General features: G+C 43.3%; 1 protein-coding gene across 3 annotated transcripts in view; it reads right to left on the minus strand.

Annotated features, from left to right (window-relative positions):
- erg (ETS transcription factor ERG) overlaps window positions 1-13,894 on the minus strand; it is a 272,948-nt gene that overhangs the window by 210,350 nt on the left and 48,704 nt on the right. For all 3 annotated transcript variants that reach the window (XM_041211606.1, XM_041211609.1, XM_041211605.1), the window contains exon 2: window positions 12,374-12,462. The gene's annotated coding sequence lies outside the window, so the exon portion shown is untranslated. The remainder of the gene's footprint in view (window positions 1-12,373; window positions 12,463-13,894) is intronic.

The raw sequence follows: 13,894 nt of genomic DNA on the forward strand, positions 1-13,894 counted from the left end.
GAGTGAGCTGACTGGGCACGTGAGAATGTGTGTATGTGTCTGCCACATCTTGGCAATGACACTTCCCCACCACCACCAACACCCGCCACCCCCCCTCCCCCAACTCCCATCCCATAAAACTCTCGCAGTATCTGTACAATGTCTGCCCATATTTTTCCCACATGAATACGATGGTTAGATCAGTGAATGTGATCAGTCACAATTTCTTACCCTCGAGCAGACTCAGTACAATCTGCACAATGCAACAATCTTCCCAACTATTGGAGAGGAGTTGCGTTTTTAAATGAATTCCGACTCAGACTTTACTTTTCCATCTGCCCGCCTCTGCACCAACCCCTAAAGCAAAGCAGCTACAGGAGCAGAGACTGACGTTAACTGGCTATGCTTGTTTAGTCCATTCAACTTTCCGAAATGCAAGTCTTGAGGTTTTCTTTTGTGGCATTTTTAAATAATTATATTATGCGGTTCATATTATATACCTTTACTTAAAACTAACATTACAGATCACTAGCTAGGAATCTTGAAACCTCTCTGGGTGGAAACCGTGCTACACCCACAGAAAACATTTACTGAATGAAAAACACAGAGGGAGGACTTTGAAAAATAAACATTTTTTTCAAGTGTTAATTTTTTTCACTCCTTTATTTATTTGGATTTTTAAAAATTTAGGTAATCATTGGTTTGACCAAAAAATAAAGCACAAGAACCATTTCAAAGATCAGTTCAAGGGGGCCCTCCTTGCATGGTAGCTTAGTGCACATAATCATTACCCACCGTAGATGGATGAACAAGGAGAAGCTGTCTGGGTCAGTCTCTGTCATTGATTAAACAGAGGAACTGGATGGGTCAGTAATTGTACTGGAGGAATTGGAAGGGCCTGTGTCGGTCAGTGAAGGATTATGGGACTTTTGATACTTGCTTTAAAGAAAACTAAATTACAGACTTGAACGAAACCCTTTTTCTGGTAAAGAACACAGTTGTCAGGTTAACTGCAGTGGTGATGCTTATTGCCCAGGCTGGTGAGAGAGGGAAACATAAGTGTTAGCCAGACGAAATGGAACCTTTTAAGATTATAACTGAAGGAACTGATAAGAGGAAATAATGTGGACAGTTGCAGACACAAGGAAGCAAGGCCTGCCAATAGATAAGAAATTCTTGGATATTTGCTAATTAAACAGCAGATTTTGGAACAGAAAACCTTAGGAGCAACTCATTGTACAAGAGTTTGCAGGACACCCACAGTCGACATCAGAACAACATGGCATATGAAAGGGATCTTCATTTTCTCCCCAAGATAATAATTTGATCAAATCTTTGCCTTGAGCTGTACTCACTAGGAAGAGGAAGCTTCTATGAAAAGTTACTACTTCCTTTTGGGAAACAGTCAGCCTGTGTGTCAAATTAATCCCTTTAAAGTTTGAGAATAGCTACAGTGCCTCACTTGATTTCTTAGTTGCTTGTATTCTGGACATGAGAGTAAAGCAATATCCCACTAGTGATTGTACAGGAGGAACTGTATGGGTCAGTATCTATCAGTAATGGGGTGAGCAAGTTGGACAAATTTAATAGAGTGTTTTGAAGAATTGCCTGATTGACTCCATAAAGGAAATATGTAGTGGGGTAGAAATGGTGCAGCACTGGGCAGAAGGGACGATCCCTGTACCAGAACAAGTAGGCCAGTGTGGGACCTTATTTGAATTAGGCCAGAAAAGTAGACATAAACGTCAGGCTGGTGCTGGAAATCAGGCAACGGCCTACAAGGTCCAGGAGAGAAGGTTGGATCAGGCTACTGGGAGATGGGGGCGGGAGGAGGGATTCGGGATTGGAATTGCGACATCTCCTGGGTTTTTTCCTTTAAAAATGTTTTTAAAACTTGCCATTCATTGGCTGCCATGGAAGCTGCTAAAGAAGCCTGAATGGGGTAGGCCGGCACCATTGGAATGACTAATAGATCTCTCAGCAGTTTGTTGTTTTCACTGGAAAAACTCATTGAAAACTGTCCACAAATTCTGAACACGAGCCAATTATTTAGAGTTTAACATTGGCCCGTGGCTTATTGTGTGTGCATTATGTTAATATATCACGGAAACCAGTGATTAAGCAAAGGAAAAACACGTCTGCACAAAAAGGAAGGGGAAATCAGAGAGAATCTCATCTCTAAAGTGCTCTTGTGCATTTCCTGGTGGCTTCTGTTAAGAGTAAATAGAACAAACCCTTCACCATCTGCTACTATTTTTTTTATTAGACTTGTGTTTACATAGCATCTTTCACAAACTTAGGGTGGCCCGAAGTGCTTAACAGCCAATGAAGTACTTTTGGAAATGTAGGGGGTTATTTTAACCCCCAAATTCAGTTAGGTTTGAGGGTAGGGAGTAAAAAACTATAAAAATTTCAAAACTGGATTGAACACACCCACTTCCAGTTTATAGGAGGCAGATCACTAGGCAGGCAACCAGTCCACTCTCAGGAGGTGGCTTGGTAACTGAAATCTTCTAAGGAGGCTGCATTTTTACAAAATTTTTATTTTATCTAATGTTGGCCGGCTTTCCCAGGCTTGGGAAAGCTAACAGGCAAAAAGAGGCGAGAAGGACCATAACCGTTTACAGCACAACTTATGGGCCAGCATGAACAGGAGTGTTTCCTTCATGCCCCACAAAGCAGCCTCTTCACAGACCTCACAATCATCCATCCCACCCCCTGACAATCCCCACCATCTCCCTGCTACCTCTCCCCAAAATTCACAATCCCATGCCAACGATTGCCCACCCTTTCCATCTCTCCCCCCTCTCCATTCCACAGCTGTGGCCTTGTGCCACTGGCTTTCCCATCCAACAGGCACCAATATTCCCAGAGGTGGACTCCAAATTGGCCACCTCCAAGCTCACTGTCCTATTAAGGATGCTGGGTGAGATTTGGATGCTACCAACCCAGTCAGGAGGTCGATAGTACTAAAGCCCCAACAGCTCCACTGAGAGAGGTGGACGCTGCTGAAGCAAGATGGACACTGCGATGATACCTCAAAATGGTGGTATCCTCAGGGAGGTTAAATTAAATTCATAAACCAGAGAGAACAGGCCATTAGGCCCTTTGGATTGGAGCGGAAACTCCTGATGGACCAATTGAGCTGCAGAAGAGGCTTCCCTACTCTGGGCCCTCTTACTAGGAGATGGAGCCTCTGGTTTCAATGGCCAGCCAGACTGCCACAGTGAGGCCACCTCCATAGAACTAGCAATGCCCACACATGGCGGGGATCTGGTCCGTCCCTGGAAAACTACTGGCAACCGTGAAAAATCACGCCTTAATTACTTAAATTGGCTGCCCAAGTCCATTGAGCAGGCTACTGATTGACATGCTGGCCCACTCCCAGGGAAACTTTCCCAGTGGCGGGAATGCATCAGGGAGCTGTCCCCACACAGCTCCATGTTATCTTCCCGGACACCCTGCCTCCTAACCTGCCACCCCGGGGCTGGGAACGACTGGATTAACATTCAACAATCATATTATTCTTTAAAGGCAATATATGTTTCCAAATGTACAGTTAGGCCACAAGTAGCAGGTTTGAGTACCGTTTCATTTAGAGCTGGATTTCCTGGTCTGAGCTTCACAGCTCATTCAGTCCGTTTCTAGCCATAATTTTTTATAAAAGAGAAAAATTCTATCTGTCTGGCTGTTGCATTTAAAGGCTTGAATTAAAATGCCACAGAAAACCACTGGAATGAACTGGGAGCAAGTTGGGACTTTCTGAAAACTTTCACAGATCTGGTTTTCATCGAAATAGAGTTGACTGTATTTCAAGTTCTGGAATTAATTATACAACTGACTGAATAGTTTGACAAGTGCGATATTAAAGTGAAATATAATCTGGTCCTCTGAAGGGTGCTTTATTTCTCATTTTAATGGCCCAGAGCCAGCCGGTTCCCCTCCAACCTCCCCCCAACACCACCCTCCCCCTCTAACTCCAGCTGGGTGATAGACCAAACTAAAGAGCAATACCTGGGCCACAGGTGGGATGGAATATTCAGTGGCATTACTGGCATTAAACAGGATAGCTCAAATGGGGAAACAAGAGTACTAAACCCACTTCAATTACACTTTTCTTTACACAGCATTACATTTTACAAATGCACCTTCCATGGGCCCCACCACCTAGAAGGATTAGGGCAGCAGGTGCATGGGAACGCCATCACCACCAGAATCCCCAACAAGCCACACACCAATTCAGCTTGGCACACGTATGGGTCACAACCCTGGAACTCCCTCCCCAACTGCACTGTGGGCCATACCTACACCACAGCGGTTCAAGAAGGCAACTCGCCACCACCTTCTCAAGTACAACAGGGGACGGGCAATGAATACTGCCTTTTCCAGCATCGCCCACTGCCAGAGAACCATTTTTTTTAAATAGTGAATTGCTGATGTTAGAATGACAAGGTTATATCATGAACCTGTGATGACCTATTAGAATGACTTCTTTGGATGGCTCAGTTGGAAAAGGCAGTACCCTGAACACTACCCACAAAGCATCTCATGACTTTGATATTGGAATCTGTGCTGTTCGTAGATCTTAGCCAGGGGCAGCAATAAAGAATACCACAATGACAGCCTGGACTCAAACACAAACAATGGTCAGCTGACTGGAGGTAGCAGAGGGCTTCAGTCACCCAGCAAGAGAGGAGAGGGGGAGAAATTGGAAAGAAGGAAAATAATTACTGAATAAACCAAAATTATTGTACAATAAACTACAAATGGAATGCAATCATTCACATACGTGTAAATTCTAACACAATATTCTTTAAACTTGCTCCAAGGAACCGATTATGGCAATCCAGTTCTAACGACAGTGATGATGCGCGCTTTCTGCTTTATTGTGCCATGTTTTTGCATGTTGTTCTCATTTGCAAATTGTAACAAATTAAGAAAGCCTCATAAGTAGGGATCTTAGGTTTATTTTTGTTTCAATCGTTTTTCTTCTTACAGGCACGTTTGACCAATAACTTCTACACACAATACCTTCCGAAGCTGTCCATGTGCAGACTCTCCTGTTTCCAATTAAAAGAGTCAGACAAGAATATGTGGCACACGAGAGCATGCAACAAGTCTGCTCAAAGTGTCACACAATGAAGTGAAAGAAAGCAGCAATAAGAAAGGGGGAAGATTATTTTCAGGTGGGAGTAGGAGGAAAGGGAATAGATAGAATCATACAGCAGAGAAGCAGGCCCATGTGCTCCATTTTGCCTGTATTCAATCTTTCCTATTCAGCTAGTCCCACTGTCCTGCTTTTTCCTCAAAACTTGTCCCCTTCAACTATTTATCTAGTTTACTTTTGAAAGTTACCACTGAATCCGCTTCCACCATCCTTTCAGATGGTGCATTCCGGATCACAACAACTTGCTGCATGTTTAGAAAAATATCTCTTCATCTCCCTTTGGTCTTCTGTCAACTATCTTACATATCTTACATCCATCTCCACTGGTTACCCACCTCCCTCCCAATGGAAACAGTTTCTCCTTATCTTCTCTATGAAAGCCACTTGTAATTGGGAAGAAGGAGGAGGAAGGAGCGAGAGAGAGAGAAAGAAGAGAGGAATAGAGGTAAAGAGAGATAGAGAGAGAAAATGGAAAAATTAAAGGGAAAAGAAAGGGATTACAGGAGGTAGAGAAAAGGAATAAGGGAAGGCGAGATGAACAAGAAGATGGAGGGAGAGGGAGGTAGGGATTGGAGAGGGATGGCAGAGAGGGGGAGAGAGAGAATAGGGAGACAAAGGAGGAAAGGGCAGGGTGGAGTATTTGTATAAGAGAAATGGCTAAGTTAATAAAGTGAGAGAGCAAGAGAGGCAAATAGAAAATAAAAGAGAATTCCAATATGAAGGCGCATGGTGAAAATACACATCTTAAAAAAGATTAAAAGTAAAACAAAAGATCCTGGAAAATTAGCGTATGCGTTTATATCTGTTACCCTCTGCCCTGTTCTAACTATTGACCTATATGTCAGGTCTCATTGTCCTCAAACTGCCAGAAAGCCATTAAATCAATTTAACAGTGCGAGTTTAACTATTCAGCGTATATTGATGCAATGTAAAGAAACATTTCACAATGGCATTAAGCATGGAGTATAGCCACTGCCTAAAAGAAACCCATCTCTCCCAATCTCACACTGCGCACACACAATACAAACACACATATGCCCATAGAATATAAAGTCAATCACTGCTCAGAGTAAGATAAATTTGCCAAGAAAAACCTTGCTTGTATCAGGGGTTGTTCTCATCCATAATTTACTTTTCCACTGTTAAAGTTCTAGACCTGACACACACAAACCACATACTTCGTACTGCAGAAGCACAGTTATTTTTTTAAAATGTTAAGCCAAATATTCAGCAATCAGAACTCTTGTTCAGGCAATCCAAGCTTTCTTGCCAGTACTGCCTGTGCAGCAGAAGGAAAAAACATTTACCTTTCATTAGAATAGAGGAAAGCATGGAATCGTAAAAGGCTACTTGTCTCATCAAGTTCCCTGCCCCACAGATCCAAGGACCACATGCAATGTATCCTATCACGGCCTTACCCCCAACTCATTTAAGGTACCGAGAAAAACTCACTGATTCCCAAAGTCAAACTTCAAAATGCTGCTCAACCTTCACACCTCTGTCATCAAGCTCTAAACACGTGATCTTGCCCTGCTTCAACAGACAGGAACCATCATGATAAAAGCAAAAAACTGCGGATGCTGGAAATCCAAAACAAAAACAGAAATACCTGGAAAAACTCAGCAGGTCTGGGAGCATCTGCAGAGAGGAACACAGTTAACGTTTCGAGTCTGAATGACCCTTCAACAGAACCACCATGACCTGTGCATGTCCTGTATTTAATCGCCTCACATGACACTAGGCCCTTGCAGCTTTACCTGATCCTTATTTTACTCCTTTTTTTGAGGGAGCTAATTAATTGTAGGGCCAACTGCTCCTGCCAGGGATCTGCTCCATTTTATCTGCCAACGATGATAATTTTGTAATTTGCAGGGATTCAACCACCTCCCCACAAGTCACATAAATTTACACAATGGTGCAAAAGCATTAAGCTGTTAGTGACAACATTGGCCATGCTGATTGCTCTGTGTGGAACAAAGAGTTTCTTCCTATTTCACAAACTATCACATTATTACAAGCATGCTTAACTCACTTATATCACACTCCCCTGTTCACCATTTAATGTAGACAGGGGGTGATAATTTCACAAATCTGAATTCAGCTCTGACCCGCTTCAAACCGGGTCCACCCAATTTTAACGGAGATGGTTTGGGAGGGGACAGCTAATGTGCCCGTGAGAGGCGGGCATTGTTTAAATACATTCTGCACCTCAATGGGAAAACCCAATAGCTGAAGGATGGCAAAAGTGGCTGGATCCAACAGTTAAGTGCCTCTCCAACACTGCCTGGGCCAGGAGGAACACAATCACACCCTCCAGGTCCCTAGTAAATCTTGTTCGCTCCGAATAAGCTGAAACCCCATGAGCAATCTCCCCTACCCACGATCTCCCCCATGCTCACAATCTTTTCAACCACATCCCCCTTGCAACCCCCACCCGTCGATCTTCCCTAATAACTGTTCCACAGCTGCAATCTTCCTGTGAGTTAGGGCCTCTGTTGAAAGAATAAATAGAGAAATGGCAACATCACAAGGACAAATGTCTGGTTTTAACCTCTTCTTTCTCTTGAGGCCTATTCATTTCAGAGGAAAGCTATTGAAGGAAAACATGTCTGCAGTAGGGATTTTCCCATTGAAGTGAGATAGGGAAGATCTGGACATGCTCTTAAATATAACCATATAATTATAGTATAGTGATGCGTATATAGGAGAAGGAATAATGACCCCCAAGATTAGCAGGCCAAATTCTCTTTAAGGGATTTTAGTGACACTGATGATCGAAATTCTAGTGGTTTTTTTAATCACCGTTGATGCTGCCTACAAGTCACTTTCTTTCACCCGTTATATTCCATTATATTATACACTGTGACATTGGAAGGGATGATTATATTTTGTAGTTAATCTGTGGACGGGGAAGGTGTGTATACTCTTGGCTGATGTCATGTTGAGCATGCTCCATGAACCTATGGTGATGTCCTCACTGAAGGACTAGCAACCTTTACATAATCATTACACATTTCTGAAGTGATAATAGGACACTAATGATGCTAAATGTAGCTGAGCTTTTTTTTTGCTAGAGAGATGCTGGTATTTTGCTCTTGATGTCAAAACTTGTATCACGTCATGGTATAATTTTAGTCTTCCAACATTGTCCACTGTCTATCAGATGAATGTTAATGCTCACTTGCATATTCTTGATATTCTAATGAGGATATTAGGAGTTACAAAACAAATAGCTGAAGATAAAAGACCAACCAGCTATGATCTAATTGAATGGTGGAACAGGCTTAATGGGATGAATAGTCTACTCCTGTTCCTGTGTTTCTATGTTCTATCCTCTATCATCTTAGATAAGTCACACTAGCAATGAAGAGGTGCTAACAAAAGCTGAGACCAAAAGAATTCTGTTGACCAAGATCAGGAATGGACAGTTGAAATTTCTTGAGCAGGTAATAAGAATTCAAGGTTTAGAAAATCTGATGCTGATGGGAAAGATCGAAGGTAAAAGAGATTGAGGGAGACAAAGAACAATCTTTCTAAAGAGCCTCATAAACTGGGTGAATGTATTGGATGACCCACATCTCTAGAGCAAGGTTAACATGGTCGCCAACACCATCTTAGGGCATGGTCCCTGAACAAAGGTCCACTATGATAAAACTTCCATTGGTTAAGGCCTTCTGAAGATTAATGATTAAACATCCATTTATTAGTGTTGCAAGCTGTAGTATAAGGGTTTGGCACATTTAGGGTTAACATGGGATTAAGTACAGAACTGCCCACACGGTGATGTAAGAGAGCACATGACCCACACCTAGGGGTCAGTCTAGTGTTGGACGGAGCCGTGTGTACAAGCAAGCATAGAGACAGCACCTAGCTTGAATCCTTACTGTATCTATGTACATAGCTCTTGTAGTTAGTAAATACATATAGTTAACCTACTTAAGACTACAAAGACTTAATTAAGACCTACCTGACCATATCCAACGCACTACACACAAGCTGAGACCACAGTTATAAAATTCAGGGGATTGAGTGTAGTGATTCTCGCTCTTTTTTCACCCTTTTCCCTCTGCGGAAACTCTTTACCTCTCCTTTGTACCTCTGTGTAGCTGAGATCATATGTGAAGAGCTAGGCTGTTTGTTTGAACTAAGATACGGATACAGCCTGTTCTGAAAAGTATAGCTAGCATGCACCCATCTTCGGTGTAGCAGCAAGGATGTTATTTCCAGACTCTACTCTTTTCTTTCACTTTTTTTTGCCCAGCTTCTTGCTCTCCTCGCTTGAGGATTACTCAACTGAGATACATCATCTTGCATTTAAACAGTGTCATTAACAAAATAAAACATCGCCAGGTGTGTCACAAGAGTGTTTTCAAATAGTTCCGCAGATATTTTATTTAACCCACTGAAGCCTAATCAAGTGGCCATCCTTCATTTATGGAGTCTATACAGCAAATCTCAACAGGGGGCATAATCACAGCTACACCTGATTCTATTGGTCACACATACACACATAGACATGCACACACACAGCCAAAGGCACACAGACACACATACAAAGGCACACAGATGCACACAGGGATATGTACGCATGCACAGGTACAGGCACAAAGACACACACAAATACATCGGCACACAGACAGACACACAAAGATACACTACTCACACAAACACATGCACACAGGGGTGAACACAACAATGGGGGTGGATGGACGGCTCACCACCTCCCCTCCACCACTGGAAGTAAAGTCAGCGAGGAGCTGACCCACCAAAACGAGCTAAACAAAGCCAGCCTGGGATGTCCTGCCCTCTGGAGCCGGCAACCAATCAGACTGGCTGGCAGCTCCATCAGCCTCAGCAGTGCCAAGAACCCATTAGTGGCCGCTGCCGGGACTGCAAGAAGAAGAGCAAGAAGCCCAGGGGTCTACAGAACCAGTAAGTCCGTGGCTTTGGGCAGGGAAGGTCCCAGATGGTCACAAGGTTGGGGAGGGGTGGTGGTGCAAGGTGTAGGGGTGTTGAGTTTAAGGCTGGAGAAGTTAGGAAGAAGAGGGAAGTTCGATATTAGGTGGGGGGCCACCCCCCCAATCGGCAAAGGATCCCCTAATGATCGCAACCCACTTCCTTTCCACCCTTTGAAGGCTTTCTTTAAAAATCAGGTTGCTCACTCCTGCCTGGCTGCCCATGCCAAAAGTGTTATGGCATGGACAGCACATTATCAGGGTCAATTAGCTTGGCAGCAAGTCTAGAGCCATAGAGGTCTACAACACAGAAAAAGGCCCTTTGGCCCATCGAGTCTGCGCCGGTCAAACAAGTACTTAAATGTTCTAATCCCATTTTCCAGTACTAGGCCCATAGCCTTGTATGCCATGGCATCACAAGCACACATGCAAATACTTCTTAAATGTTATGAGGGTTTCTGCCTCTACCACCCTTTCAGGCGGTGAGTTCCAGATTCCCACTACCCTCTGGGTGAAAAAATTCTTCCTCACATCCCTTCTAAACCTCCTGCCCCTTACCTTAAATCTATGCCCCCTGGTTATTGATCCCTCCACCAAGGGGAAAAGTTCCTTCCTATATACCCTATCTATACCCCTCACAATTTTATACACCTCAATCATGACCCCCCTCAATCTCCTTTGCTCCAAGGAAAATAACCCTGGTCTATCCAATCTCTTCTCATAACTAAAACCCTCCAGCCCAGGCAACATCCTGGTAAATCTCCTCTGCACTCTCTCCAGTGCAATCACATCCTTCCTACAATGCAGATTCCAGAACTGCACGCAATACTCCAGCTGTGGCCTAACCAGCGTTTTATGCAGTTCCAGCATAACCTCCCTGCTCTTATACTCTATGCCTCGGCTAATAGAGGCAAGTATCCCATATGCCTTCTCAACCACCTTATCTACCTGTCCCACTATCTTAAGGGACCAGTGGACATGCACACCAAGGTCCCTCTGATCCTCAGTACTTCCCAGAGTCCTACCATTCATCGTGTATTCCCATGCCTTGTTTGTCCTGCCCAACTGCATCACCTAACACTTATCCAGATTAAATTCCATTTTCCACTGGTCAGTCCATCTGACCAGCCTGTCTATATCCTCCTGTAATCTAAGGCTATCACCCTCACTATTTAACACCCCACCAATTCTCATGTCTAATTGACCTTTGATTAGCTATTTAAATATGGCAAGCAGGCTGATGATTTTTGGCACCTGCCCACCCCACCTCTCCACCCCTATATTATGGGGGTAAGCTCGAGGGCAGGTGGGAAGGTGGTGGGGTGGGCACCCGCCCTATTTTACATGCCACCCCCCACCGAAAACACGGCCACTGTGGGGGGCCACATAAAATCCAACTCACAAAGACATGCACACTCGCACATACACACACATACACATACAGACATGCATGCACACATACATAGGTACACACACACACACACACACACTATCCAGAAGTTTCATTACACAATGTTAAGAAGCAGAAATCCTTCTAATTTCTCCTGTTCTAATGTAGAGGTGCTGAGCACAACTTTAGTAGCTAACCTGTTACACTAGCTGAAACTAGTAAATCCTAAGGGCTTTTGTGGTTGATGTGGGTCTCCGGCAATAGTCGTTCATGGTACAATCACCAGTTAAACCATCCAAGTACATAAACGACTATAATTTCTGACCTTCATCATGGTGCTCTTTAGGTGTCAGCCTTGGTTCAGTTGGCAACAATCTCACATCTGAATCAGAGGGTTGTGGCTTCAAATTCCACTTGAGCACAAAAATCAAGACTAGTATTCCAGTATAGTACTGAGGGAGTGCTGCACTGTCAGAGATGCTGTCTTTTGAATGAGATGCTAAACTGAAGTGCCAGCATAGTCACGTTGCTGTTTGTGGGAGTTTTCTGCGTACAAATTGGCTGCCAAGTTTCCTGCACTACCACAGTGGCTCCATTTCAAAATTACCTCATTGGTTGTAAAACGCTTTGAGATTTCCTGTGGTTGTGAAAGTCTTTCTTTTCTCTTTGCTCTTTGTAAACTGGAGGCAAAATACAAGAACTGATGTGGGACCAGCAGATATTCATTGTCACACGTTAGTGTTACAAATTTTTGCAGCAAGCTACTGACACACACAACATATAAATAATTAACCAGCAAAGATTTTGCTCCAGAACAACTCTTGAGCTCTTAACTCCCCTTCACAGGCAATGAGTCAACAGAAATGTATCTTACTGACTTACTTTGATATGAGCCGCTGAGTCTGGGACAGTCTGAATCATGTCCTTTAGCTGAGCTGCAGGGAGTAACGACAGGATGGGCCTCACAGCTCCTGTAAGGGGAAAGAAGGGATTAGGCCAATTGTGAGATGAAGTCCTCTACATGTGGAGCCGGGTGAATTAATATAGCAAACAAATGCAGCACAAACTGTGTCAGCCAATTCGGTGGTCAAATTTAAAGAGAACAGATTTAACTATGGAAACATATATTTGAAATAGCCAGAAGCTGATGATGTCAGTTATATTCTAGACTAACCTCAGCACATTGAGCTTTCCAATTTCACAAATAGCCCAATGACATCAGATGTTTTGAATAATGGAATCATTTTTGGTTAAGGAACTTGTCCTGTGATTTTTTTTCAATGCAACAAAAACAGTTTCATGAATATGATAACCTATAGACATTCGGGAATATGTTCAACTAGAATATGGGATTGGAAAATAAGCGAGCCCTGGTTTTAACCCTTCCTGGCAACATATTCACCTCAGGGAATGACAGGATTCTGAAGCCAATCCTTATTTATTGCTCGCGGATCAGGTTTGATATTGATTTGGTTGCATCTATGATACAAGCCTGTCAATCATCAGAGCTGTATAGGGCCAGTTTCTAGTCAGAGTTCAATATTGTCCATGCTTTACAATCAATTTGTTTTGAAAAGGTACAGGATAAAGAGATCGGAGTAGGAACAAGAGTAGGCCATTCAGGGCTCAGGGGGCTGTTCCGCCAATCAGTCAAATCATAGCTGACGTCTTAATTCCATTCATTTACTTTAGCCCCATGTCCCTTAATTTGAATGAAACATTGAACTGAGGTGTCAGCTGCCCTTTCAGTTGTGTGTTAAAGATCCTACGGCACTATTCAGACAAGAACAGAATGGTTCTCCCGCTGCACTGGTCAATATTTACCCCTCAGCCAACATCACTATTACAGATTATAAGATCATTATCTCATTGCTGTTAGAGGGGCCTTGTTATTTTGTATATTACAACAATGTAACAGTGACAATAATCCTTCAATGGCTGCAAATTGCATTGGGACATCCTAAGATAATGAAAAACACCATATCAATGCAAGTTCCTTTTTTTTTTGATTTCGCTGGACATGAAATTGAACCCTGGGTCTTCCCAATACAAAGATGGAGACTATAGGCAGAACCTTGTGAATGTAGTCCCTGCCAGAACCACTTCAGGGTGGGAATCTAATTAACTAATTTGCATGCCTTGTTGTTGCTCAGCCACCTCTGGGCTCCCCAACCAATCAGTGAGAGTGGGCAAGGCGACCCAACTAATGAAGCAATGAAGGATCTCTATTTAAAGGGATCCCATCAGGACTCACAAAGGCACGAGAGTCTTCCGCATACAAACCAATGGGAAGGAGCAAAGAGCTACAGAATGGAGGGAAGAGCTGGAAAGGCTTCTCCTGGTTCACAGCTTCACCTCTGGAGTTGATGATTATTGCAGTGGGGGCACAAAAGCAAGTTCTCC

This window comes from Carcharodon carcharias, chromosome 18 (assembly GCF_017639515.1).
Source record: "Carcharodon carcharias isolate sCarCar2 chromosome 18, sCarCar2.pri, whole genome shotgun sequence".
Taxonomy (NCBI): Eukaryota; Metazoa; Chordata; class Chondrichthyes; order Lamniformes; family Lamnidae; genus Carcharodon; species Carcharodon carcharias.